Below are 7,233 nucleotides of genomic sequence, written 5' to 3'. Positions count from 1 at the left end.
TTTCTCTCAAGCCAAGGTGTTCCCGAGCATGAGACTGACGCAGCCATACCCAGGGTGTTCCTGGAGAATTTCATTTGGGTTGTAACTCTTCAAGCTCATGGAAAACCCTGGGCTTCTGATCTTCTTCACTAGCTCTTTTTCATGTCTTCTCCACCTTGGAAAGGTTACCAGGCCAGAGCCTGAGAAAATGATTTTCCCAAAATACAGAAAAATATAATCTCATTCTATGCTTAAAAAAAAAAAACAAAACAAAACAAAAAAAACAAAAAACACTCCATTTCTCCTTCATTGCTTTTCCCTCCTTTGAATAACACATTCTTTTTTTTTTTTTAGTGTGAGTAAAATATACATGCTATAAATTTTATCATCTTAATCGTTTTAAGTGCACAGTTGAGCGGTGTTGAAGATATTGATATTGTGCAACCGTCACAAGCACCCATCTCTAGAACTCTGTTCACGTTTAAAAGCTGAAACCCTGTCCCAGTAAAAATAACTACCCCCCCCGCCCGTAGCAACTGATCCTCAAATGTCATCCATAGTGTAGTGCCCTAATTCTTTAAGGCTAAATAATATTCCACAGTGTGTATATTCCACATCTTGATTCATCCCTTGGTGGATGCTCGGGTTGCTTCCACATTACAGCTATTGTGAATACCTTTTTGCAAATATCTTTTTGAGGCCCTGCGTTGAATTATTTGGGGTATATACACATATGTGGAATTGCTGGGCCATGTGATAATTCTATATTTATTTACTCTTTTGAGGAACTGTCCTACTGACCTTTATAGTAGCTCTACCATTTTGCCAACAGTGCACAAGGGTTGCAAATTCTCTATATCCTCAATAGTCAACACTTATAATTTGCTTTTTTTTCCCCCTTGATAGTAGCCACAGCAATATGTGAGAGGTGATATCTCATTGTGGTTATAATTACATTTCTCTAACAATTAGTGGTGCTGAGCATTTTTTTCATGTGCTTACTGGGCATGTATATTTGGGGAAATGTCTGATTGAATGGGTCGTCTGTTTTTGTTGAGTTTTAAGTTCTCTAGATATTTTCTGGCTAATAATCTTTAGGACATATGTGATTTGTAAATAATTTTATTTCCTTTAGTGAATTTTTTTTATTATTATTCTGTCAGTAGTGTCTTTGGATGTACAAAGGTTTTTAAATGATGAAAGTTTGTCATATGTGTTCCCTTAAAAACTTTATAGTTTCAGTTCTTATGTGTAGTTTAGGTCTTTGATAGCTTTTGAGTTAATTGTTTGTAGATGATGTTAGATCAAGTTCTGCTATGGTTTGAATGTTTGCGCTTCCCCAAAATTCATATGTTGAAATCTCAACCCTTAAGGTAATGACATAAGAAAGTGGGTGGGGCCTTTGGGAGGTAAGTAGGTCATGAGGACAGTTCTCATGAGTGAGATTAATGCCCTCATAACAGAGACCCTAGAGAACCAGCTTGCCCCTAGTTTTCAGAGAAAGGATGGCTATGACGAAGCAGGCTCACATCAGACACCAAATCTGATAGCTTCCTTCTATTCTCAGTTGAGTGGTTTTATCATGACAGAGGACCAAGTTTGGTCAAAAGTTTTCTTCATCAATTGAGATGATTTGTGTGGTTTTGTTTTTTGTTTTGGTTCATTTGGTCTGTTAATGTGATGCATATCATTGATTGATTTTCATATGCTACCCTATTTAGGAGTAAATTCTACTTGGTCATGGTATATAATCCTTTTAATATACTACTGAAATCAGTGTCCTGCTATTTTGTTGAGGATTTTTGAAACATATCAATGTTCCTAAGGGATATTATTCCATAGTTTTCTTTTTCTTTCTTTCTTCTTTCTTTCTTTCTTTCTTTCTTTCTTTCTTTCTTTCTTTCTTTCTTTCTTCTTTCTTTCTTTCTTTCTTTCTTTCTTTCTTTCTTTCTTTCTTTCTTTCTTTCTTTCTTTCTTTCTTTCTTTCTTTTTCTTTCTTTCTTTCTTTCTTTCTTTCTTTCTTTCTTTCTTTCTTTTTCTTTCTTTCTTTCTTTTTCTTTCTTCTTTCTTTCTTTCTTTCTTTTTCTTTCTTTTCTTTCTTTCTTTTTCTTTCTTTCTTTCTTTCTTTCTTTCTTTCTTTCTTTCTTTCTTTCTCTTTCTTTCTTTCTTTCTTTTTCTTTCTTTCTTTCTTTCTTTCTTTCTTTCTTTCTTTCTTTCTTTCTTTCTTTCTTTCTTTCTTTCTTTCTTTCTTTCTTTCTTTCTTTCTTTCTTTCTTTCTTTCTTTCTTTCTTTTGTAATGTATTTCTCTTGCCTTAGTATTGGGGTAATTTTCATAGAATGATTTAGGAAGTATTTCTTCCTCTTCAATATTTTGGAAGAGTTTGACAAGGGATGGTACTCTTTGTATGTTTAGTAGAAACTCACTAGTGAAGCCATCAGATCCAGGACTTTTATTTGTTGGCAGAGTTTTGATCACAGAATCAGTCTCTTTAGGGACACCTGGGTGACTCAGTGAGTTAAGCATCTGCCTTTAGCTCAGGTAATGATCTCAGGGTCCTGGGATCAAGCCCCGAGTCAGGCTCCCTGCTCAGCGGGGAGCCTGCTTCTCCCTCACCTCCCTGCTTAGGCTCCCTCTGGCTATCTCTGTCTCTCTCTCTCTCAAATAAATAAATAAAATCTTTTTTTTTTTTTAATGAATCAATTTCTTTAGTGGTTATAGGTCTGTTTGAAGCTCTTTTTCTTCATGATTCAGTGTTGGTAGGTTTTGTAAATGGTAACTTGTCCGTTTCATCTGGGTTTATCTAGTGTGCTGATGTATGACTTTTCAAAGTACTCTTTTAGAATCCATTTTTAATTCTTGTATCATCAGTAGTAATGCCCCCACTTTTGTTCTGATTTCAGTAATTTGCATGTTCCCTCTTTTCCTCGTATCTAGCAGTAAGTCTGTCAATTTTGTTGGTCTATTTGAAGAACAGCATTTGGTTTTGTTCATTCTCTCTATTGTCTTTCTAGTCTCAATTTCATTTATCTCTGTCATAATCTTTCCGATTTCTTCCTTTGTTAGCTTTCAGTATGGTTTGTTCTTTTTCTAATTCCTTAAGTTGTAAAGTTAGGTTATTGATTTTAGACATTTCTTCTTTTGTAATGTAAGCTTTTATAACTATAAATCTCCCCCTTGGCAGTGCTTTTGCTGCATCCCATAAATTTTAGTATATTGTGCTTTCACTTCATTGTCTCAAGATATTTCCTAATTTCCCTTCTGATTTCTTCTTCCAGTCCCTGGTTGCTTAAGAATGTGTTGTTTAATTTGCACAAATTTTCAAATTTTCTTTGTGTTACTGATTTCTAGCTTTATCTTATTGTGGTTAGAGAAAATACTCTGTCTTTTTGAATATACTGAGACTTAATTTATGGCCTAACACATGGTCTAACCTGGACAATGCTCCATGTGCCCTTGAGAAGAACATGTTTTCATCTGGCTCTTGTTGGGTAGAGTGTTCTGTGTCTGCCTGTGATATCGAGTTTGTTTGTTTCCTCCATTGCTTTTTCCAGGAACTCTATCATCTTCAGCGTGGCGTTTCAGTCCTTGTGGTTAGCCTCATAAACCATAAACCATAAAGCCAGATTCATACCGTGCCATCCTGAGTGATGGCAGCCATGAGGATTAATTTGCCAATCTGCATACGACACCTTTTCATTCATTGTTGTCTCCACCTCGTATGTTCTTTCTCCATTCTGTACTTACCATTTCCAAATATTCTTCATTTAAGACCTAAAACCTATGTCTCTTCTACAAGGAAAATGTTCTGGATTTCTGCAGGCTGATGTAGCAGTCCCTCCTTATGCTCCTGTAGTGCCCTGTGTCTGCCTGGGTTAAGCTTGCATCACAGTGTGTTGTAAATGTTTAAAATTTCCATATCTTTAGACCCTTTTAAAAGAGTGCCCAGTGCCAGTACAAAGCTGGTCATTTGTTCTCTGAATTGAATTATAAAACTTGACATAGTCTTTCACTGTTAGCTTCTTAAATGACCAGCCCCAATTGATGAGAATTTCAAAGGGAAGGACAATGTTTATTCAACAGAATTCTCATCGCCTGTCTTCCCGACACACACCCACACACAGCACAATAGGGACACTAAGTGAAAGTTTAATAAATGAAAGACTGGATCTCAGTCCTATTGTCTCCTCTGCTCAAAGCTTCTTTGGAAGGGTGCCTGGGTGGTAAAGTTGGTTAAGCATCTCACTCTTGGTTTCAGCTCAGATCCTGATCTCAGGGTTGTGAGATGGAGTCCTGCCTTGGGCTCCATGCCCTGAGACAGGCTCTGCCCTCAGCATGGAATCTGCTTGAGCTTCTCTCTCCCTCTCCTCTGTACCTCCTGCTTGTGCTCTCCCTCTCTTTCTAAAATTAAAAAAAAAAAATCTTCTTTAAAAAGCTTCTTTTGCACTGCACATATGTCTTCTGGTTTTTGTTTTTGTTTTTGTTTTGTTTTTATCCCTGGATAAAGAACCAATGGTGTTTCCCTTGGTCGCTGTTGAAAGGGGCAGGTTTGGCTTTGACAATCTCTGGGGTTCTCATTTGATGAGTTCATCTGCTCATTGCTCACTGATTAGAAAAGACTGTCACATTATAGGATAGCTGAGAGTTCAAGATTATTGGGACTACGGGCATATCGTTTTTCCCATTTTAAATTGCTATGAAATGGAACATTAAGCTTGATATAGATCACATTTCAATATCATCTCTGGCTCTCTGAAACTTGCATAAGTAGCCATTGTAAAATTTGGCCTGCTATATAATCAGTGAGCTGCAAAAGGACACCATTGAGGAGGAAACATGATTGGAGCCATGGCATATATTATATGCTGGGCACAAATGGCACCAGACATAAGAAAGCACATAAGCGTGCATGACAATCTCACTTCATTGTGTGGGGTGACAACCCAAAACCTCTCTAGCCTTGGCAATTAGGAAAAGGAAGGTGCAAAACTGCATTTTTTTGTGTAGTTAATGGTGATACGTGCACTATCAATGTTCTCACTCTTTGAGGATCAAGCTCCAAAAAGACATACGTGATGGATTTTGGCACCTGCACTAGTAACTTCCTAGTATGGGATGGTGAGAAACAGGAAGCCGGATGGAAGCTTTCACTGATTGGATTATCTGTGGCATCATAAGGCTAAAATCTAGAGCACTCTCACTAGGCTTTTCTCTTCTTTTCTCCGCATGTTCCCCCTAAAGGGTCCTTCCCCTATCTTTGTTACATGGAGGTACATTTTAGTATCTAGGAGACAGCTTTTCCCTATCTTGTCTCAGAACAATTTATAACATAATTGGAGGAACCCCTGGCTCCAGTCTTTCATGTAGCATGGCAATTCTGAATGAGAAGTCTCAAAGTAAAAATTACCAAAAATACCTTACATGGGGGCACCTGAGTGGATCAGTGGTTGAGCATCTGCCTTTGGCTCAGGTCATGATCCTGGGGTCCTGGGATCAAGTCCTGCATCAGGCTCTCCACAGGGAACATTCTTCTCCCTCTGCCTGTGTCTCTGCCTTTCTCTCTGTGTCTCTCATGAATAAACAAATAAAGTCCTTGGAAAAAAACCCACATGTGTTATGTTCTGACACTTGGATGCTATTTGTTTCGGTCACCTATTTTTGCATAACAATGTCAAACTGAGTAGATTAAAACACCAGTCTTTTATTATACCTCATAATTCTGTGAATTTACTGACCCCGCTGAGCAGTCCTTCTGTTCCACGTGGCACTGGCTGGGGTTGCTCATGTCTCCAGAATCCACTGGAGGTTCCATAGGGTCTGGGACTTTCAAAAAGGCCTCACTCATGTGTCTCACAGTGGTGCTACCTCAGGCACCTGTTGTCCTCTTGTGGTCTTGACTTGCTTCCTTGGAATGTAGAGACAGGAACCCAAGAGAGCACAGTGAACGCTGTCAGGCCTGTTAAACCTAAAACTGGAAAAACGTCAACTCAGAAGCCTGTTGCAATTTGTGGAAAAAGACAGCAACATGCCCAATAGGGACAGCGAGCAGTTGTTGGAGGCCATCTTGAAAGACAACCTACCATACCACAGTTCATTCTAGAGACTCGTTTATTGAGTCCTGTAGGCCCCCAATCCCAGGGTGAGGGTTGGGAGGGAGGTTATCAGGCTGAGTGTGAATTAAGGCACTACATAAATCTCACACATAAGGAAATCAGGACGAGAATTGGACCCCACAACATGGTGGTGTCATCCCCTGACATGCATTTTCAGCAAGATGCTTCTCTTGAAACATGAAACACTAGTTGCAAATAGTTTTCTGTGATAATTTTTAGAAAAAGACTTAGTTTCATTTTGAAGGAATTTCCTATCCCAAATCAATGGTTTTCCTCTTACAAAGACCTCAAGCAAATAGAGGGTGGAAATCTGTACAGGGTGACAATGCCCTGACTTTACAGCTCACCTGGCCATCAGAGATGTAGTCAGGGTAAAGCACTCGACTCCTCTTGGCCTCTTTACTCACATAGAACCAAGGAATTTGACTTACATTCTATAAGACTGTCAAAAATGCGTCCTGTTTCCCAGGTTTAACCCTAACATTGTAATCAATCAACCGAGTGTTTTCATCCAGATGTGTTGTTAGGCTTTGTACAGAGAATCATGGGGGATGGCTGGCTGAATATTTTCTTTTACCCACTAATGGTTTAGCATTATATAGACATGGATTCAGTGTGCACTCAGGCATCATAAGGAACTGTCAATTCTGGTTTTTGAAAAATGAACCAAACCTGCAAGGAATTCAAGTCCAGATAATGTTGTTTGGCACTGCACCTCGATGAATAATTCAGCTAATTTGCACCATAGTTATTTGCACATTATGAATGCACATGCTTTGAAAGTATTTCTGTAACTTTGCCATATTGCTTATGAAATGCGTTCTGAAAATGGAATGCCACGTGTGAATAAAAGTCCACATTTAAAGAGTATGTGAATCACAACTCAGTGACCCTGTGAACAATCTTTGCCACTTCTACAGACTATTTTTATGCAACTGTGGTTAGGAAAGACTCTCCCATTTAAAGGTCTGGAGAACAGAAATGTCTCATCTTCAATATTGTTGGAGAAAGGAGAGAATTTAATAGTCCTCTCCCTGGGGACAGAGGTTCCATTTAAGTATAGTTTTGCAGAGAAAGAGAACAGATAATGTAATTTATTATTTATTTTTCTACTGGGAAGAACTGGCTGACACACTGATGTGT

The sequence above is a fragment of the Canis aureus genome, chromosome 21 (genome assembly GCF_053574225.1).
Source record: "Canis aureus isolate CA01 chromosome 21, VMU_Caureus_v.1.0, whole genome shotgun sequence".
NCBI lineage: Eukaryota > Metazoa > Chordata > Mammalia > Carnivora > Canidae > Canis > Canis aureus.
This window is presented reverse-complemented; position numbering follows the sequence as displayed.